Here is a 23,105-nt window from a genome sequence, read left to right as displayed (position 1 = left end):
GCTGTCTTCTTTTTTTTTTTTTAACTTCAAAGTAAAACGTGTACAAATTTAGGATTAATACAGGAAAAACTCTACAATCATGAAGTTGTAGGAAAGGGAATGTATAAGGGAATGTATTCCATTGTAAGTATAAAGGAATGAAGAAGAAATCTGAGGTGCATAATCTATATGGATAATACTGTTGCCTCTCCTGGCCTTAGCTGTTATATGGTAATTGAGGCAGTCTGTTAGAAGGAGACATTAATAATGCAGGAAACCCTGTTTATTACCACAGGCACAGTCAGAGTATTTTTGTTGTAAATGAAGACCTAATTTCTGAAGAGGGGGTAGAGGCTATAAATATCATTTTGGCAAATGCCAGAAGACCAACTGCTGTTCTATCACAAAAGTAAAAGGACTCCGAAACCATGTCTGACAGACTGGTTTTGTGGAAGACAGAGGATTAAGCTATGAGTTTACCACTTGACTTTTTAGTCTTATGAGGAAGGGTTTTAACTTATTCCTCCCCAGTTTACTGCTGTACTATCTCTGTCACCAGTAACAGTGTAAGGTTGTGGCATTGTTCTGTATCGGTTGGGAGAGAACCAGTCATTAAGAAAGGCTGACATCCAGCTTACCCTTCCCAGATTCAGCCCTAGCCAGAAAATGTGAAATCCTAGTTCCTGACACATTTGCTTGTGATTCTGAACTCCCTGTAGTCAGCAGAAGTCTTCTCCCTAACTGACATGAAACAGCCTTACCCAATTTGGTGATCAGCTCCCTTTGACATCAGCCTGCACTGGGAGATTGATCAGATGCCCGAGACTGCCCAGAGACAGATAAGTAGCAGACATGAAAAGTCCATGAAGAAATTCGTAGGAAGTAGACACCGAAAACCTCACTGGTGAGCACATGGGAAGTTTGGGGAGTAAATAGGAAAGGTCATCCACGGAGGGCAGTAAAAGAGGGTCAGGAGGGAAAATTGGCTGTTGAGATGACGATCCTGAAATACCCCTTTTAAGCCCATTAGAAAGAATGTTAAGCTATTGGGATGACCTGAACATTCCCCTGAAAGTAACCAAGAAAATAATGGTTATCTAGGAAATGCAAATTACCTGGAGGACTGGGATTTTCTGTTAGGAATTTTGTTTAGGATGCAAGAAAGATGGATGATCTTGGAAAAAGCCTATCAGCTATGGGAAGATGAACATCCACAGGTGGCAGGAGGCAGAGGGCAAAATGCGCCTCTGGTGGATGATGAAATACTCCAAAGGTACCACAGTGGGACCCTAATAATCGAGTCAGTTTGTCCCATCTTCAAATTATCAAGCTTATCTAACTAGGGCAATTAAGACAGTAGTCCCTAGAACTAATAACATATCCAGGGCCATGTCTCTGGAACAGGAAAAAGACGAGAGCCCCTCTCACTGGCTGGAATGAATTAGGGATGCAGTGTGAAAACAGAGGGGGTTAAACCCTGAAGGGCCAACCTTTGAAGCAATATTAAAAGTGCAATTTGTTACTAGATCATGGCCAGATATAAGGAAAAGGATACAAAAAGATGAAGGGTATTAGGATAAGCCCCTAGAGGAGTTACGGCAGCTCAGCAGATAGATGTATGAAGAGGTGAAGAAGAGGTGAAAATAAAAGCAAAGGTGGTGGCTCAATTGCTGCAGTCTCCAGGAGGGAAAATGCAAAGGGCCTCAGGGCCCAAGGGAAGAGCACGACCACCAGCATTTGCTAAAAACGTATCCCCTTCAGTAGAAGGTGGCCAAGCCAGGTATTTATTGGGAAGGAATCAGTACGCAATCTGCAATAAGGAAAGTCATTGGAAGAGAGAGTGTCCACAGAGAAAAGTGGATCCTAATGACAAAGGGGTTCAGTGATGGAAATAGATTGCTAAGAGTGCCAGGGGATCCCCAGAGACCCAGCACACTGGACCCCTTGGCAGTCTGCAGGGTGGGTCCAGATTGGAAGGAGTTGCACTTCCTGATGGATAAAGGAGCCTCTCAGTCAACCTTGCATTTTGTCCCAAGGCAGGGATAACTGTCAAAAGGATCTCAAATTATCCAATGAATAAGCGGAAAAAATGAGAAAGTACTGTTCCTCCAGCCACTATTAGTAGGTGTGGGAGGCAAATATGAAATGCGTGAATTTTTGTTCGTTCCAAACTGTAACTGCAATTTGTTAGGGAGAGAATTAATGGCTAAATTAAGAATGCAAATTAACATTGAAAAGAAAAAGGCAGGAGGAGACACAGTTATAACCTTGTGCAAATTATCTCCTTATGCCAGGGTAAATCCAGAAGTATGGGCAGTACCAGGAAATGATGGAAAATTAGAAATGGAGCCTATACAAATTACTCTGAAACAACCTGGTCAAGAAGTGTCTAAGAAATTATATCCTATTTTAAAAGAAGGAAGAAATAGGCTGCAGCTTATTGAATCTTTACTTGTTAGAGCCTGTTAGAGCCCTGTATGTCCCCTTATACTATCTCCATCATACCAGTTAAGCAACTGTATGGAACCTACGAAATGGTGTAAGACTTGAGAATAATAAATGAAATTGTTAAACCAAGGCACCCCACAGTCCCAGATCTTTATGCCATCCTGAACCAGACTCCCTCCTCCCACCACTACTATTCAGCACATGATTTAAAGATGCTTTTTGGGTATTCCCACTTACAGAGGACAGTAAACAGTATTTTGCATTTGAATGGGATCAAAAGGAAGGACAGAAAATAGTAAAGCAGGAATTGACATGGATGGTTCTTCTACAGGGATATCCGGAGGTACTGGTCCTGTCTGGGCAATCCTTGCAGAAAACATTGCAGGAATATACTCTGCTCCCATGAATTACGTTATTGCATATGGATGTTTTATTTACTCCTGCCAGGAGAATAAGAGGAAATATTTGAGGAAGACACCATGACATTGCTTAATTTTCTAGCTAAAAAGGGGCTTACAGTATCTGAAAAAGGAAGCACAAATAGTAGAGAAAATGGTTAAATATGTGGGACATATATTGACTGCAGGCTTGCAGTATATTGACCCTGAAAGGGCCCAAGGAATTTTAGAAGTACCATTACCCAAGACTAAAAAGGAGTTGTGATAATTCTAGGACTAGTGAGATATTGTAGAATCTGGATTGAAGAGTTTTCTGGTTTAGCTCAACTCCTGCATGACTTCTTAATGCAAGACAGTCCCAGTGTGGTGGTCGGGACACTGGAGGGGGAGCAGAGCTTTAAAACATTGAAAGACAGACTAAATGAGGCTCTGGCTGTAGCCCTTCCAGACTGGGTAAAAGAGTTCAAATTACATGTGGATTTTAACCAAGGCCATGCTAAAGGAATTTTAGTGCAAGACATGGGGGTACTCAAAGGCCAGTAATTTATTTTTCCAAAATGTTAGACCCAGTGGCGAGGGGGTGGCCTTATTGTTTGCAAAATCGTGTAGCCACAGCTTTAATGGTACTGAGACCTGAAAACTGATGGCAGGAGGATCTCTTATTGTTAATGCCCTGCATCAAATAAAGGCTTTGTTGACTGAAAGAGCTTCTAAATGGGTGACCAGTGCTAGGTTATTACAATGTGAAACTTGTTTAATGGAACACGAGGATTTAGAATTAAGAAGAGGGGAAGGGTTTAGCCCAGCCTCCTGTTTAACTGGTCCCGAGCGAGGAGACCTGGGGGAAACTTATCACTGTATTCAAGTAATAGATGCCCAGACCAGGGCTAGGGAAGATTCATGGGATACTCCGTGACCAAATGAGGAAAATGTGTTTATTGATGGATCTTCAAGAGTAATGGAAAGAAAACAATTTAAAGAATATACTTGAGGAAAAAGAAGAAAAATACAAGAGAGGGAGAAGTTACTATCCGCATGGTCAGCCCAGACCACAGAATTGTATGTCTTAGTAAAAGCCCATGAATTGTGTGTATATATACATAAAAAAGTGGTAATCATATTTACAGATTCAAAGTATGCATATGGGATAGTACATGTATTTGGAAAACTGTGGGAAGAAAGAGGTTTATTAACCTGCAGAGGAAACACGTTAGCTCATGAGGGTTTAGTTATTTGCCTGTTGGAGGTGGTGAATTTGCCAAAAAAAATAAAGGTGGCAATAATACGTATTAGGGGATGTCAGGCAGAATATTCAGAAGTGGCAATAGGTATTCAGCCAGCAGATGGAGAAGCTTGGAAAGTGGCACTTTTGCAAGAAGTATCTAAAATCCTCCTTTTGCTCCCAGTGACTCAACCGCTGCCAGAGAAAACGTCTTTTCCACCAGAAGAGTTGGAAATAATTAAAAATAATGGGGCAGAAGAAAGGGGGGACGATTAGTTTAAACAATGTGTCCTAATGATTTGGCACTACAAATATTGAAACAACTTCATGAAGGGAGTCACTGAGGTTCCCAAGGATTGGCAGAAGCCTTCCTTAAAGTGTACCCTGCTTTGGGTCCTTTTGTCCTAGCAGAACAAGCTATTGCAGGTTGCTTGATTTGTGCCAAAGCAAATAGCCAGTTTACAAAAAAAGTTGCCAGGGCAGGGCGACCCTGGGCTGTAGGTCCATTCCAAAGGTGTCAGGTGGACTTTACTGAAATGCCTCGACAAGGAAGGCTCAAATATCTTTTGGTAATAGTATGGCAGCTAACAGGGTGGTCAGAAGCATTTCTGGTCACTTCAGCAACTATTGGGTCAGTTATTAGACTATTTTTTTAAACAAATAATTCCAAGACATGGCATAATAGATGTAATAGCTCATTTTACAGGAAAAATCCTTCAGGTAGTTATGGCAGCTTTAGGGATACAATGGGACTTAAAGACCGGTAGGCATCCTCAGAGATCAGCTCAGTAGAGAAAATGAATGGTGAAATCAAGAAACATCTTTTGAAATCGGTCTTAGAAACTAAAATGCTGTGGACACGGCTCTTGCCACTAGCTTTGGCTGGGATGAGAGCAAGACCTAGAGGTGTTATTCAACTATCTCGTTTGAATTAATGTTTGGAATTCCTTACCCTGTTAACTCTTGACCTAGTTGGGAGATAGAAATAAGTGGTGTGTATCTAAAACATTATGTGTCCAGAATACTGTCTTTTGTGAAATCTCTTCAACAGGAAGCTAGCATAGGCTCTGCCTTTAGACTTTGCCATCTGCAGCATCCAGCCCAGAGGCTGGGTCTTGGCCAAGGAGTGGAAAGAAGCACCTTTGGTGGCAAGGTGGTGTGGACCATATCAAGTGTTGCTAACCACAGAAACAGCAGTTGAGACAGCTGAACACAAGCAGACCCATCATACTCAATTCAAGATTTCCAAAGCCCCAGAAGACGGACATCTCAATTGAAGAAGGATGGAAGACCGCAGTTAATGCTCTGCAGAGGTGGACCCAATCAGTAACAGAAGCTCGAGGTGGTACCTTGGCTTATGTTTGTGATCTCTTTCTGTGGCTAGCAGGATCAAGGCCTAGAATGGGAAGACCGATTTTTAACCTTAGGGGGAGAAATAGTGAAAATGTTTAACCTTAGCAATTGCTAGGTCTGTGGAAGTCCTAGAGGATCTGAAGATGAGCCATGGGTGGACAGTCTGATCCAACCTAAATGGTGGATAAGCAATATAAGTACAGTTCTTAATGGAACTGAATTTTAAGCTGAAGAAGGGAGTCCGTGGGGACTCTGATTCCCTGAGAAGGGGACTTATTGTTTAAATAGAACAAAGGAAGGAGGAGTAGACATAGGTAAAAGTACTTGTAAACCGACCTTCTGTCCTGGGAATGACTCTCTAAGGGAGTCTTGCCCACCACTCAATTGCTTTAAATATCGAGAAAAGTGGAATTGGATGCATATGCAACTTTCTAATAACTGCTGGGTAAAATGTTCATATAATGACTTCAGAGGAAAAGGATGTAAACAAGTTAGTGCAGACTGCTCGTTTAAGTCTGCAGTTCTAACCTGCCAGCAAGCCCACATCACTGATGAAACATGTACCTTGGGTATCCGTTGGACATAACAACATTCAAAGGGAATCAGAACTTGTTTTCAAAAATTCTAGTCCAGTACTGATTGGACAGCTTGTAGTTGCATTTGGCAACCATCTGTGGGAGCATGGAGATGCTCTTCTGTGCAGACAAGCTGCTATATTATAGTAGGAATTCCCCTTGGACATAACAGTATCCTGTATTATGATGCTCCCAAAGGAGATGAAAGGACCTGGAATGGTCTCTACGCCAACAGAATATGGGCTTTAAAAGATCATTATTTGATTTGTGGCCAACATGCATATCAGAAATTACCTGAAAATTAGTAGGAATATGCTATGTAGTATATATTAGGCCTTTGCTTTTCTTAATAACACAAATCCAGGGAAATAATTTAGGAATCAGAGTATATGATTACTTGATAAGAGAAAATTGGTCTGTTGATACTTTCCTAGTTAGAAGTAGTACCCAAAAATGGGAAAAAAGATGAATGACCGCCAAAAAGGATGATACACCATTACAGTCTGGCCAGTTGGAACCCTAACAAAATAATATCAGAGGCAAGGGAACCAATATATAATTTAAACAGGCTAATCAGGTCGCAAGCTATTCTGGAAATCATAACTAACCAGACAACAGAAGGCTTCGACTTGTTAGCAGAGAAAGCTACCCAGATGAGAAATGCAATCTTTCAACACAGAGTGGTCCTAGATTGTTTATTAGCAGAAAAAGAGGGAGTTTGTGGGAAACTAAATGAGCCCAACAGCTGTTTGCAGATAGATGATAATGGGAAAGTAGTAAAACAAATCACAAAAGAAGTAAGAAAACTAGCCCATGTGCCAGTCCAAACATCTAAAGGATAAGACAGGGATATGTTCTCATGGTTACCAGGAGAACTGTGGATAAAAACAATGTTATTCCTCTTTCTCTGTGCAGTAACTGCTTTGATTTTTGTATCATGTGTGATACCTTGTTTCACCCAGCTTATCTAGCATGCAGTTAAAGGAATGCGAGCAGTAGCAAAACCTAATGATCCTGAAACTGCTAGTAAGCACCGTAAGATGACGTCCTTGCGAATATTCCCACAGCTGATAGGAAAAAAAAAAAAAAAAGAAGAAGATAAAATTAAGCAAATTGTAGCAAGGCCTTGTAATGACAATTATGAAGAAAACAAAAGGAGGGATTGGAATGAAAGCAGAGAAGGGGAATATCTTTGCTGGGAATAATCTGGGAAGACTGCAAACGAGGGTATCTTTACAAATAGGTTAGAGAAGCTGGGAAAACAGGGAATGAGGATATCTTTATGTAAGTTAGGGAAATCGTGTAATCAGCAAACAGCACAAGAGCAGAGACAGGTGTGCCTTCAGAAAAAAGAGTGTTTTCTGCAAATAACAAAATGCTACAAAACTGCAAAGTTTAAGGTCATGAAGTAAAAAGGCTACATACTAAGTGGGAACATGTAGTTAGGCATATTGGGAAGTCTGTACCTCCTGAGTACCTTAGCCAGTGGGGAATGGGAGGTATGTGGCCGAGTGGATAGGGTTAAAAGAGGCTGCGTCCTCTGACAAATTTGAGAGACTGCAGGGGGCTGTCCCTATGGACTACCCCTTTATTCGAATAAAGTCATTAAAAGAATCCTCTCTCTCTTTTTTGGATATTAATTAGTGATTGCAAAGTTCATTTCCACACAAGAAGTTGGGGATGGATCACATGCACCTTCCTTCAATCAACGTTGGCAGCTCAGTGAGAAGGCTGTTCCCCTCCATCACACCCCAGTGTTTATTCCATGTGAAAAGCCATAGGGAAGTCCTCTGTTGTTGTGTGAATGGTAGATTGCCATACTGTATGATGTAAGGCTTGAGGAGCTCAGCGACTGGAATCATTCTCCTTTTACTCTTCTGCACTGGTGTCAAACCCTGGCCTTTCTGGTGTGTTGTGTAATACTACTTTAGAGATTGCTCATTCCTTCAAGGAGGACCTAGTCCCTTGATAAAAACTTAAGCAATAGGCACTCTTCAGAAGCATAAAAAAACATGTGCACTGCAACTCCTGGTAAGTTACCAGATTTTTAATGCCCCATGTGGAATCTTACTGAAGATCTCTTTCTGAGATTTTCTCAGATGGAGGTTTATTTTTGTCTGAGGTTTGGGAACGTAAATCTATAAAATCCTTGCTTTTTCTTTCTTGTGAAGACAAAGCAATGCTAGATATTTTATTTCACTCTCTAAAACCCCCATACTTTATAGCATTCACAGAAGCTTTGTCGGAGTGCTACCACCATTTAAAACAAGGCTGGAACAAGGTTAAAAATCTGTGAAGCTAAATTGGACAATATTGTTTGACAGTCCTACATCAAGCATAGCATAGCTAGCCAGTCTAGGGAAGTGACTGTCCCACTCTGCACTGCACGGATGTGGTCCTACCTCATGTACTGGCTGCGGGTTTGGGGCACCTCAGTTTAAGGACATCAAACTCAGAGTGTTTCCAGAGGAGGTGAAAGGCCTTGAGGGCCAGACTTAGGAGGAGCTGCTGAGGTGGCTTGGTTTGCTCAGCTTGGAGGAATGAAGGTCTGAGAATGCTCTCAACTGCCTCAAACAGGGCAGTGAAGCTGGAGGTGATGATCTCCTCCCTCTGGTGACCAGTAATAGGGCACAAGGAGGTGGAATGAAGCTGTGTCAGTGGAAGTTCAGGTTGGACATTAAAATGAGGTGCTTCACTGAAAGCGTGGTTGATTGCTGGAACAGGCTCCCTACAGCACCAATCCTGTATGAGCTCAAGAAGCATCTGGATGATGCTCCTGATCATATGATTTAGTGTTATGTAGTCCTGCAAGAAGCAGGGAGTTGGACTCGATTCTTATGGGTACCTTCCATCTTGAGATATGCTGTGATTCTATGTGCAGGTGTCCTAAATCCTTTGCAAAAGGATCTGCTCAAGATAATCAGTAATAAAAGACCAAGAGTAATTCTTCCCTGTTTCATTTGGTATCCAACCTCATTCTACTTGGTATGGGATGAGAAAGAGCAGAGGTGAGTAAGGGGGTTTAATTAATCCATAACTTCCTTAATTCATCAGTAAATACAATCTATTACTAGATAACCCATTACAGATCATCAGTCATGGCAGTGAAACACCAACATGGACTATCTCTGCTGTGAAATCTCCTTTGAGAAGGGGCTGGGCAAGCACACCTAGGGGACAGTGTAGATCCTGCCTGGTGCAGGCTGGAGCCAAAGGGTTTACCCACCATCTTCTGGCTCTGTGGCACTTCTTTGTATGGCTCTGACAATTTGGGAAGGATGCTCTTAGCCATTCTTCTTCAAGTGTGACACTGGCCTGTGATGGGATCCCGCTGTTGTCCCTGAATGGGTAATGAAATAGCTGTGCATGCATGGGTTTGCACACCATTGATGGAAGAGGAGATGCCACTTGCTGCCTCAGATGGGAGATGTCTCCAACCCTTTTAATTGTGTCCTGAGCAATATCTTTCCCATGCTTGTTTCCTGCTTCGAGATCTTGTTGCTTGTCAGGAGTGAGCAGCAGTCCTGGGAAGGTGGACCTTGGCCATTTTGGAGCAGTGAGTGCTCTTCTCCTTGCGGTGTGCTTTGCTTGGTTTTACTAGGCTGCACATGAGCCTCTTCTACTACAAGGCTGGTGTGGAGATGCTGGACATGAGCCGATGGTGGATAGGTGCTTTCCGGGAGTGTTTTGTTCTTCATGCCCTGCACATGGCAGGGCACAGTAGGGGTCAGCAGCTCCCCAAGGGCCAGGACCATTGGACTTCCTGGGGCAGCAGGGCAGGACCTTGCAGCCAGTGCTGTTCCACCTCTAGCCAAGGAGCTGGGAAGGATGCAGGGGCAGTGAGGCAGCCCCCTCCAGGTACTAGTCATCTCCCTGGGAATAGGGACAGGCTGATAGCTGCAATTGGGTGCTGCAGCTTTACATATATATGTTTAAAGCATATACTTGATTTGAAGGTAACAATATGGGCATATAACAGTTAAATGGGACCTAAATTTCTCTTCAGTGCTCTTCTTGCCCACTTTTATTGGACAACGTAACTACTGTCACTGGGAGAAAAGGACCCAGATGCCCTACAGCAGCTCCTTGTAGCTTTGCCGAAAATAAATGGTGCCTTTTTAAAAAATAACATGCAGCAGGGACTGTCTGTGACTCCAAGGATGCTGGTAAAGGCCACCACACAGCGGACAAGGCATATTACCCATTAATGGATCAAGTCTGTTCCCATTCCCTTTGTTTTCCCTCCCAAGCCCCTCAGGTGCTCTGCTGCTGGTAAAAATCCATTCCTGTTCTCTCAAATGATCTGAAGTCTCAACCAACCTGCCGGTCTCTGAAATAGAGAAATGATGCTTTAGGTGATAATAACAGCTTCAGAAATACAGACTGACACTCCCAGAAAATGACAGTTGACAAGCAGCAACATTTAGAAATTTACTATTTCCCACTAAGAAACAAGCATCCAGCAGTGCACAAGCACCTAACCCCACTGAAAGCTGTAACAAAAGCCCCATTGACTTGTCGGGAACTGAGATCCCAGGATCTCAGATCATATTTAGCAATTCAGCTGCAGAGTTTATGGCAAAAAGTAAGGTATTTGTATGCAAGGCTGACCACCCAAGAGATGGGACAACAGCCCCGGCACAGAGCACAGAACAAAGGAGTGTTGAGCTGGATCCACATGCGCTGCACAATACACTGGCTGAGTTTGTACAATTAGACCAATATGACGTGAGTCATGGATAATAAAGAGCTGTCTGTAATCCCACACAGCAGCAGTAGGCAGGGCATGAGGAGCTGTGGCTGTGGATCTGCAGGCAGGATTCCTTAAAGAAGCATATTCAGGTCACTTGACATATGTTTGGCATCTGCATGGCTAAGAAAACAACTCAGCCAAACACCTGGAAACATCATGGGATTGATAAAAACAGATGTGTGACTAACAGGAAAATCCTGCAAGCCCAGTTTCTTCTTCGTTGCTTTCGAAAGTGAACATCATTTTCCTTGTGCATTCACAGGAGTAAAAACAGATCCATATTCAGTTTTCGGTAATTAAACTAATTTTTTAAATAAATGAAATGTTCTGCTATTTTTGGTAGAATGAGTGCCATGTGTGTGTGAATTAACAAGAGCAGTAAGTTTTTCAGGAAGTGTTATCTCAGCTTTTCAGGACTTCAGTCTCAGCCAGCATACGTTATCCTTTCATGCATCTGTGAAAATGCCTCTTTATTGTTCAGCTTCAGGCTTTGTTCATTTGTGAACACTCACAGAGACAGATGTCATCTTGGCTAACTTGACAGAAAACCAACAGTTCTCTCCTCTCTGCCACTTCGATAATGGACACCAAGAGCTCAGAGGGTGGCCGCAGCGCGACAGGCAGGAGGCCATAGAAAACCGTGTATAGCTGAAATTCAGTTTTCAAGTTCAGCAGACTCCTGTGAATATCTTGAAATTCCCTGAGAAATCCTAAAGTGTTGGCAGTGCTTCATACCTTGAGAGAGATTGGAAATCAGGAATCTGAAGGATTCTAAACCAGCGAGATCTAGAACTCAAGACTTTCTGCTCCTTTTGTATCCAGTTATAGGTAGCTCAAACCCATAGTTGCTCCTGTAAAACTAGCCTGTGAAGAAGACCATAACTCCTGCAGCAGTTTCTGTTTTCAGTGATACTCATGCTAATGTTTTTTGTTTTGACAATCCTACTCCCAAGAAATAACTGATGCTGTTACTAGGTTTGTATTCCATCTTGCAAGGAAACATTAGCATTCACTGTTAATGTAGCTGCCATCCCTGTTGTTGGGATAACACCATTGCTTTTTAAGAGATAGGACCTGTAGAGTTGGCTGCTGCTGTTTAAAAATTCTTGACTTATTTGTCTTAATTTTAGTCCAGATTTTAAAATAAACAAGGAAATCTCTCTCCAGCAGAAAAACACTGACAAAGTATTCATTCAGAAGAGCTGGTTATTACAACAAAAGGTTTTGATTTGATTGTCACTTAGTATTCTACCTTCCACTCTGCACTGGTGAGCTGAATGGGTTTAATGGGAAATTGCTTAAATAAAGTCCACAGGAGCAAGCTCATTCTTAGGGTATATTCTCTGCTCAGCATCAAGAAAATATCTGTAAGCATGGATAGTCCAAGCTAGAATTTTTATTGCTTATATTAATCAGAGAGAAATTAGAACGGGATTTAGCAAACTACTGTTGACGTTTAAGCATGCAGTACATAAACCCTCCATACCGGTGCTGTGTCAGAGACTCTCTACTCCCATCTCATGGTGAGCAAAGACCACCGCAGCTCTGGGACCACAGGAGACCCTGTCCCTGGGATGTCTGTATTTTGTGAGAACTGCTGATATTTCCAAAATATATTCATTCTGTATGAGACAAAAAGTCCAGTAACATCACCCTCTTGAATAACATTTTTTCAAGTCATACACGTTAAAATAAAACGTACCATTCTGCTTTGATTCAGATTTTGAATTACATGTATCCAAACTTATTCCTTTGCTTTGAAGCCCTTGTGCTTTAGATCCACTCTCCAGTGCTGCTAGGAAAATAATCCTCTGTGAACTCTCACTAGTACAACTGAGTGAGAAAGAAGGTAGATCAGTAATGGATACTTAAAAGCACCTCCACCATTTATGGATTGCTACTCCTTGGAGAGCCCATCCTTCCCACAGTGACATGTCCCTTCTGAAAATGATCAAGAATGTTATCCCTTTCTTCTCTGTCACACCTATGTTTTAGGAGTAACCCTATTTACAGTGGCAGATCTCCCTAAGAGAAATTAAACAATTTCTAAACTTGAGAATAAATACTGGATGCTTTTCTATCCATGACCCAGGATCCATGGCTGGACACTCAGAGGCTGTGACAAGATTTGCTTCAATGCTCGAATGTTCTTGGGAAATGGTCATGTTGTTGTGTCTGGCATGTAGAGGTGTGCTTGGAAGAGGTCACAGTTTTAGGCAACATCTTCAATTAGTACATTTTGCTTGCATCAAACTCCTGCTTTAGTCCACAATCACTGATTGTTTCACATGTTTTCAATTTTAGCCCATCCAGCATAAGCCAGCCGACCCTCTCACTGAGAAAACCTGCCTTTCTACCCCCTTCCCATCACCAAATCCCCATATGCCCTTTCACTGACACTCTTCAGGGCTCAAAACATTACCATTGTGCAGAACAGTCTTCTCGTATGAGGGAAATTCCACCACCTTCACTGGTGTATGGGGGAGTTCCTTCAGTTACGGGAGACCGGCATGTTAGTTTACATTGTGAGGGATTATGTGCAGAAGCACACTTAGGAGTTAGCCACGTGATCTGGTACCATGTTGTAGAAATTTAAAGTTGTGGCTAACAGTAGTGCCTGCCCAGCGAAAGAAGACACTATAAAACACGAGGGATTCACTTTAAGATGAAGAATTTAATCAGACTTCCCTAGCCACAGTCCTCTTCCTGACAGGATACGGGCATCTCCAGCATCTAGGGCAGCAGGAACTGGCTGGCAGCATACCACCAAGGAGGATGAGCCTTGCCCAGTATCACATCAGCCTACCAGGCCTTGTTCTAACCCTGCCTAGGACCTGGAAAAAGGAGATTTTGGGCCAGCTACATCTGTTAGAAAAAGTTGGAGGATAATCCTGGTTTAGAGATTACTCTGTTTGATTTTTCTGGACTTGGACAGGGGTACTGACCTGTCAGTAGTGAGGATTCATTGTCTTTGGGTAACTTCTGAATGTATTTATCAGGTAGTTAAGAAGCAGTGCTGTTGCCAGTCATCTTACATTGATATGAAGAGCCAAGGGAAAATTGTAGAGTATCTGCAAATTTGTAAGCTTGTTTTGTTTGTTTAGTTTGGATTTAAATATAGTCTAAGAGCTTTCTATTTGATTTGCTTGGTGTCAATCACGGGTGAGGAGTCTCTGATTTTATGTGACCAATTAAAAGCAAGTTGATATTACTCATGTAAGTTCATGTTATTCACTTGTTCTGCTATAGTAGAAAATATGCAGCCTCTACTAGCCCTGTAAGGACTTTGTTTCATATCCTGGACTCCTTAGGGAAAGGTGGTGGGGTTGATTGACCTAGAAAACATTTATTTTCTATATTCCTAAGGGTATGGCATCAGTCTTTTTTGGAATATCTTGTTGCTATTACTTTGCCATGATAACTTACCTTGTATATGTTGCCTTAAGGTTTCTTTCTTGCCTGTCTCTTGGTATAGGCCAAAACCAGTCAGTTTTGTAATGTTACTGAAGGAATTAATACGTTTGCCCTGTCAGAACCACCTGTTGTTACCTCTCACCCATCATGACAGATGTTGTCTACCTGGACTTGCACAAAGCACTTGACACTGCCCTACACAACATGCTTGTCTCTAAACTGGCAAGGATTTGATGGATGGACCACTCAGTGAGTCAGAAATTGATTGTATGGTCGCACTGGAAGAGTTATGGTCAATGGCCCAATGTCCAGCTGGACACCAGTAACGAGCGGTGTCCTTCAGGGATCAGTGTTGGGATCAGTCTTGTTCAACATATTTGTCGGTGACATGGACAGTGGGATTGAGTGCACCCTCAGCAAGTTTGCCGATGACACCAAGCTGTGTGGTTCCATTGATACACTGGAGGGAAGGGATGCCGTCCAGAGGGACCTCGACACGCTTGTGAGGTGGGCTGATGCCAACCATATGAAGTTTTAACCATGCCAAGTACAGGGTCCTACACCTGGGTAGGAGCAATCCCAGGCACGGCTACAGGTTGGGCAGAGAAGAGATTCAGAGCAGCCCTGCGGAGAAGCACTTGGGGGTGCTGGTCGATGAGAAACTTAACATGTGCTGGCAGTGTGTGCTCGCAGCCCAGAAAGCCAACTGTATCCTGGGCTGCATCAAAAGGAGCGTGACCAGCAGGTAAAAGGAGGTGATCCTGCCCCTCTATTCTGCTCTCGTGAGACCCCACCTGAAGTCCTGCATCCAGCTCAGGGGCCCCCAACAGAAGAGGGACGTGGAGCTGTTGGAGCTAGTCCAGAGGAGGCCACGAAGATGCTTAGAGGGCTGGAGCACCTCTGCTATGGAGACAGGCTGAGAGGGCTGGGCTTGTTCAGCCTGGAGAAGAGAAGACTCTGGGGAGACCTTACAGCAGCTTTTCAGTACCTAAAGGGGCTAACAGAAATCTTTTTACAGTGTATGTAGGGACTGGACAAGGGGGAATGGCTTTTAAGTGACGAAGGGGAGATTTAGACTAGATGTGAAGAAGTTCTTCCTTGTGAGAGTGCTGAGGCACTGGTACAGGTTGCCCAGAGAAGGTGTGACTGCCCCATCTCTGGCAGTGTTCAAGGCCAGGTTGGACAGGGCTTTGAGCAAACTGGTCTAGTGGAAGTTGTAGCTGCCCATGGCCCTGCCCATGTCAGTGGGTTGGAACTAGATGAGCTTTAATGTCCCTTCCAAGCTAAACCATTCTGTGATTTTCTGAAGACTTTACTGGGAACTTCATTCATAGAATCATAGAATAGTTAGGGTTGGAAAGGACCTTGAGATCATCCAGTTCCAACCCCCCTGCCATGGGCAGGGACACCCCACACTAAACTATGCCACCCAGGGCCTCATCCAACCTGGCCTTGAACACTGCCAAGGATGGAGCATTCACAACCTCCCTGGGCAACCCATTCCAGCGCCTCACCACCCTCTCAGTAAAGAATTTCTTCCTTATATCCAATCTAAACTTCCCCTGTTTAGGTTTTAAACCGTTACCCCTTGTCCTGTCACTACAGTCCCTGATGAACAGTCCCTCCCCAGCATCTTTGTAGGCCTCCTTCAGATACTGGAAGGCTGCTATGACATCTCCACGCAGCCTTCTCTTCTCCAGGCTGAACAGCCCCAACTTTCTCAGCCTCTCTCCATACGGGAGGTGCTCCAGTCCCTGATCATCCTCGTGGCCTCCTCTGGACTTGTTCCAACAGTTCCATGTCCTTTTTATGTTGAGGACACCAGAACTGCACACAATACTCCAAGTGAGGTCTCACAAGAGCAGAGCAGAGGGGCAGGATCACCTCCTTTGACCTGCTGGTCACGCTCCTTTTGATGCAGTCCAGGATACAGTTGGCTTTCTGGGCTGCAAGCGCACACTGAAGCCGGCTCATGTTCATTTTCTCATTGACCAACACCCCCAAGTCCTTCTCTGCAGGGCTGCTCTGAATCTCTTCTCTGCCCAACCTGTAGCCATGCCTGGGATTGCTCCGACCCAGGTGTAGGATCTTGCACTTGGCATGGTTAAACTTCATAAGGTTGGCATCAGCCCACCTCACAAGCATGTCAAGGTCCCTCTGGATGGCATTCCTTCCCTCCGGCGTATCAACCGAACCACACAGCTTGGTGTCATCGGCAAACTTGCTGAGGACGCACTCAATCCCACTGTCCACGTCACCGACAAAGATGTTGAACAAGACCGGTCCCAACACCGATCCCTGAGGGACACCACTCGTTACCGGTGTCCAGCCGGACATTGAGCCATTGACAACTCTTTGCGTGCACCCATCCAGCCAGTTCTTTATCCACGGAGTGGTCCACCCATCAAATTGATGTCTCTCCAATTTAGAGACAAGGATGTCATGCGGGACAGTGTCAAACGCTTTGCACAAGTCCAGGTAGATGATGTCAACTGCTCTGCCTCTGTCCATTAGTTTCGTAGCCCCATCGTAGAAGGCCACCAAATTGGTCAGGCAGGATTTGCCCTTAGTGAAGCCATGCTGGCTGTCACCAACCACCTTGTTGCTTTTCATGTGCCTTAGCATGCCTTCCAGGAGAATCTGCTCCAAGAGTTTGCCAGGCACACAGGTGAGACTGACTGGTCTGTAATTCCCTGGGTCATCCATTTTCCCCTTCTTGAAAATGGGGGTTATATTTCCCTTTTTCCAGTCGTTGGGAACTTCACCTGACTGCCATGATTTTTCAAATATGATGGCCAGTGGCTTAGCAACTTCATTTGCCAGCTCCTTCAGGAGCCGCTGATGAATGTTGTCAGGTCCCATGGACTTGTGTACGTTTAGGTTTTTAAGATGGTCTCGAACCAGGTCCTCTCCTACAGTGGGCCTAGGGTCATCATTCTCAGAATTCTAGGGTCTTCATTCTGGGGTCTTCATTCCCACCATCAGTCTTGCTGTCCTACACAAGAAAGATCTCAGAAGCAGGATATACAGTAGGAAAGCATATAGGTATAGCATATAGCATGAGCTATGGAGAAGAAAATGACTGTGGTTTTGAGAGCTTGCAGAAGTTTTGCAGGTAGGCTAGGGAAAAGGATGGACTGTTGGAGAAGGGCTTGAACAGACCTATCCAGAGGAATAGTGCTTGTGCCAGGTATGCTCAGAAATCATGGACTTTCATGCAGGGCTTTGGAAACACAGCTAGCCCCAGGCATGGTCTTTCCTCACAAAAGCCCTGACATCTGTAGGGATGGTTTCAAAATGGATTCATGAGGTCCTGAGTACTCTGTCCTGACCACAGGATTTCTCACCTGCACCAGAGAAACAATGCAGTGAGTGATGGGTTGGGATGATGCAGACTGTACTAGGGATAGTGGCAGGCAGGCAGCCTCTAGCTCTGTGCGTGCGTGTGAGTGCCTGGAGGCACCCTCCACATCCACCCTGCTGGAATGGCGGGGTACCTAAGGAGGGCTGGCATCAAGTGAGCAGGAGCACATGACCACACAAGTACAGGATTTGTAGTGCCACCCACTGTGTGGGCTCCTCTTTTTTAGAGTGAAGATGGTGTTATCTGGCCTAGGCTAAAAATAGCCCCTATGTCAGAATTCACCTGTATGTTTTTAATCCTCTTAATAGTATTTTCTTGTGAAAATCATTTGTCTTTATTAGTATAACCCCTATTTATGGTTAAAAAGACAATACACCAAGATAAACCTTTTTGATTTCTGTAATCCTGTGTTACTTTCTGATTCAAACCAATCCTGTAAGTCCAAGCTTGGTAAGTTGTTTTTCCCATGTGTGTCTTTAGTAGTATAAGCTCTTTCAGTCATTTTTTTGCCCCAGTAAATATATTCTAAGTCGATGAGTTATAGGGCTATAGAGAGATTGAATTATATGAATTAAACTCAAGATCTGACAATCTTTTCATAAGTAGAGCAAAAATTTCATTCAAAAGTCACTTTAAGATTTTATCTCTTACAGGATGCTACTTGCAATCAACATAGATTTTATAGGGCTAAAATCAATTTTTGATTATGCTTGTGCAAAGCCACAGCTAACAGTTAAAACTCCTGTGAAGGGAAATGGGTGTATTTCAGAGTTGTTTGAGTTGCTTTGTGCAGACCTGGTGTCAAAGTAGGTGTCGGATCTCTCTGACTTTGGTGTTATGTTTGGAATGAGATGGTTGTCATTAAGCAGTCAAGCAAGCATGTGCTTACTTGTGATATTCTATACTGAGCTGATAGCTGTACTCAGTTCACTCAATCTCAGACACTCTTCCACATTCCTTTAAGAAAAGCCATTTTTCACAGCTAAATTCAGCCTTTGGAAAGTTCGATTTATAGATGGTTGAAAACATTTCTTTAGCTATATCTCTAAAAAGCAACACAGTAGGAATGTAAGTATTCCAGGATCATATTTGCAATTTGTTGAGTTTTAGAGGCCAATTAATTAATTCAGCTTTTGTTTCTAGATATATGACCTAATCGTACATGTCCTTATTAAACTAATTTCATCCAGCCGAAGATATTATTAACATGAATACATTCATGCAAGATTAATTTCATTTTCAGAGGTTCATTTCTCAAATTCAGATTTACTTTTTCTAAAATAAATCAAAAAAATATTTTAAAATGTCAGTAGTCTAAACAGTCATGAGCAGTGCTATAATAATCCAGCACTTTAACATTCTGCAGACATTTACTTTAGTAAAGGAATGGTTTAAGCAACCCGTAATAGGGCACATCCAATGCTTGTTTGGGGATTTTTTCATGGTGTTCACCCCCACAGTATCTAAGCACTGATTTATACCATATGGGACTACACAATAAAATTTTTTCTGGGAGAAACCAGTTATATCACCAGCTTTAGACAGAACCTAGTACCACAGGAAGACTGCAGACTTCTCTGGGGAGGGCAGAGCAGTACAGGGAGACTGCCGCATGTACATAAAGGCAAATACTGACTTCAACAGAGGCAGACAAGCAGCCCTGCCTGCATCTGGTGCAGGAGCCTGGTTGCCTGGCATTGCCTGTGCCCATGCAAATCTGTGCTGGACAGTACAAAGGACAGTGAGTTCCAGTTACAGGACTTTGAGCAATGATTAAGCACAGGTGAAAGTCTAATTGTGTCGGTGACTCAGAGTGAATAAGACTGACTAGGGGAAGGGAGAAGAGTGTGAAGAGATGGGGCAAACTGAACAATGTGCATGTGCCATGACAGGGAGATTCAACCAGCACAAGTTAGTGTCCTCTGGATGGAGGATGCTGAACTCTTCATCCATGCTCAGCTCTAAGCCAAGGGGCATGTTTTGGGGTGGAGGAAACAACATAGCAGGCATTGCTGCTATGTGAAAGAAAACATCTTTTAGAAGCAGTTGGGATAGGAAACAAGGGATAAAAATACCAAAAAAGTACAATGGCACTTCATATTTGTCGTGGTTTAAGCCCCGGCTGTAAATTAGAACCACGCAGTCTACTTCCCCCCCCCCCACTCCCCAGAGGGATGGGGAGGAGAATCGAAAGAATGTAACTCCCACGGGTTGAGATAAAAACAGTCCAGTAACTCAGGTATAACACAAACCACTACTGCTAACACCAATAATAATAATGATAAGAGAAATAACAAGGGAAGAAAATATGATACCGCTCGCCGGAAAAGAGCCCGACCGAAAGGAGGACGTGCCCTTCCGGGTAGCTCCCAGTTACATCCCCGGGCATGACGTGCTGTGGTATGGAATACCTCTTTGGCTAGTTTGGGTCAGGTGTCCTGTCCCTGCTTCCTCCCGGCCCCTCCTCCTCCCTGGCAGAGCATGAGACTCACAAAGTCCTTGGTCAGTCTAAACATCAGTTGTTATCAGCTCTTCCCAGGCCAAAAGTCAAAAACACAGTGCTGCACCAGCTACTAAGAAGGAGAAAAACTGACTGCTACTGCTGAACCCAGGACAGTATCCACCCCTTATTCCATACCATTCACGTCATGCTCAGATCCCACATTTTCCATATACCCTCACTCTCATCTCAGTGCACTGTTATCTTAGTGCACGGACCAATTCCTATAAAGCTACTGAGTCCGTTCGATTCATGATGTTGGGCTCCATCTCTTGTAACAGTCTTTCAGGGCAGGAGAGGCTGTGTGCAGTGTTGGATCGTTGTCTGCTGATGCTGATCATTCCTTTACTGTAGAACTCATCCGGTTCTATCAAAGTTCATTCTCTGTTGGGATGATGGTTGGAGGGAAGTCAGGGCCAGTCGCTGGTGCCCTGCAGACTTCTAGTTGATGGCTATAGCAGGCAACAGCGTACAATTGAGTTCATTGTCTGTTTTCCCCTAAAATCAAATCCCCTTGAGGTACGCATCGGACTTCCCCATCTTCCTGCATTACCCACCAAGTATATCCAGGTCCCTGAGCAAAAGCAATCCCACGAGTGGGTTTGCCTTTACCTGAAGCAGGAATAACCCAGACTGTCTTCCCCAGCAAATTCTTCATGTGCACCACAGGAACTTTGTCCCCCTCTACAATATGTAAAAGTTCTGACTGTGCTGGGCCAGCCCTGTTGGCAGATCCTCTGGTGTTGACCAACCAGGTGGCCTTTGGTAAGTGTGTATCCCAATGCTTGAAAGTTCCCCCACCCATTGCTCTCAGTGTAGTTTTTAACAGCCCATTATACCGTTCGATTTTCCCAGAGGCTGGTGCATGGTAGGGGATGTGATATACCCACTCAATGCCATGCTCTTTGGCCCAAGTGTCTATAAGGTTATTCCGGAAATGAGTCCCATTGTCTGATTCAATTCTTTCTGGGGTGCCATGTCGCCACAAAATCTGGTTCTCAAGGCCCAGGATAGTGTTCCTGGCAGTGGCATGGGGCACAGCGTATGTTTCCAGCCATCCGGTGGTTGCTTCCACCATGGTAAGCACATGGCGCTTGCCTTGGCGGGTTGGTGGGAGTGTGATATAATCAATCTGCCAGGCCTCCCCATATTTGTACTTCAGCCATCGTCCTCCATACCAAAGAGGCTTTAACCGTTTGGCTTGTTTAATTGCAGCACATGTTTCACACTCATGAATAACCTGGGCAATAGTGTCCATTGTTAAGTCCACCCCTCGATCACGGGCCCATCTGTATGTTGCATCTCTGCCCTGATGACCTGAAGTGTCATGGGCCCACCGGGCCAAAAATAATTCACCTTTATGTTGCCAATCTAAGTCCATCTGAGCCACTTCAATCTTAGCAGCTTTATCCACTTGTTGGTTGTTCTGGTGTTCCTCAGTGGCCCGACTCTTGGGTACATGGGCATCTACATGGTGTACCTTCACCACCAGGTTCTGCACCCGGGCAGCGCTATCTTGCCACAGTGCAGCAGCCCAGATGGGTTTACCTCTGCGTTGCCAGTTGCTCTGCTTCCATTGCTGCAACCACCCCCACAGGGCATTTGCCACCATCCATGAGTCAGTATAGAGATAAAGTACTGGCCACTTTTCTCGTTCAGCAATGTCCAGGGCCAGCTGGATGGCTTTCACCTCGGCAAACTGACTCAATTCACCCTCTCCTTCAGCAGTTTCTGCAACTTGTCGTTGAGGACTCCATACAGCTGCTTTCCATCTCCGATGTTTTCCCACAATACGGCAGGACCCATCAGTAAACAAGGCATACTGCTTTTCACTTTCTGACAGTTTATTATATGGTGGGGCCTCTTCAGCACGCATCACCTCCTCCTCTGGTGACATTCCAAAATCTTTGCCCTCTGGCCAGTCCACGATGACTTCTAGAATGCCTGGACGACTGGGATTTCCTATTCGAGCTCGTTGTGTAATTAGTGCAGCCCATTTACTCCATGTCGCATCGGTTGCATGATGTGTAGAGGAGACCCTGCCTTTGAACATCCAGCCCAGAACGGGCAACCTGGGTGCCAGGAGGAGCTGTGCTTCAGTGCCAATCACCTCCGAAGCAGCTCGAACCCCTTCATAGGCTGCCAGTATCTCTTTCTCAGTTGGGGTATCGCTGGCCTCAGATCCTTTGTATCCCCGACTCCAAAAGCCAAGGGGTCGACCTCGAGTCTCCCCTGGAGCTTTCTGCCAGAGGCTCCAGGTAGGACCATTCTCCCCGGCTGCGGTGTACAGTACATTTTTTACATCTGGCCCATTCCGGACTGGTCCAAGGGCCACTGCATGAACTATCTCACGTTTAATTTGCTCAAAGGCTTGTTGTTGCTCAGGGCCCCATTTAAAATCGTTCTTCTTCCGGGTCACATGATAGAGAGGGCTTACAATCGAACTGTAATTTGGGATGTGCATTCTCCAGAACCCCACAGCACCCAAGAAAGCTTGTGTTTCTTTCTTATTAGTTGGTGGAGACATTGCTGTTATTTTGTTGATCACATCTGTAGGGATCTGGCGACGTCCATCTTGCCATTTTATTCCCAAAAACTGAATCTCCTGTGCAGGTCCCTTGACCTTACTCCGTTTTATGGCAAAACCAGCTTTCAGCAGGATTTGGATTATTTCCCTCCCTTTCTCAAAGACTTCTTCCGCTGTATCACCCCACACAATAATGTCATCAATGTACTGCAGGTGTTCTGGAGCTTGCCCCTGTTCCAGTGCATTCTGGATCAGTCCATGGCAGATGGTAGGGCTGTGTTTCCACCCCTGGGGCAGTCGGTTCCAAGTGTACTGGACGCCCCTCCAAGTAAAAGCAAACTGTGGCCTGCACTCTGCTGCCAAAGGAATTGAGAAGAATGCATTGGCAATATCAATCATGGCATACCACTTGGCTGCCTTTGACTCCAGTTCATACTGAAGTTCTAGCATGTCCGGTACAGCAGCACTCAATGGTGGTGTGACTTCATTCAGGCCACGATAGTCTACTGTTAGTCTCCACTCTCCGTTAGACTTTCGCACTGGCCATATGGGGCTATTAAAGGGTGAGCGGG

Source organism: Psittacula echo (assembly GCF_963264785.1).
Source record: "Psittacula echo genome assembly, chromosome: Z".
Taxonomy (NCBI): Eukaryota; Metazoa; Chordata; class Aves; order Psittaciformes; family Psittacidae; genus Psittacula; species Psittacula echo.
Note: the sequence above shows the minus strand (reverse complement) of the source record.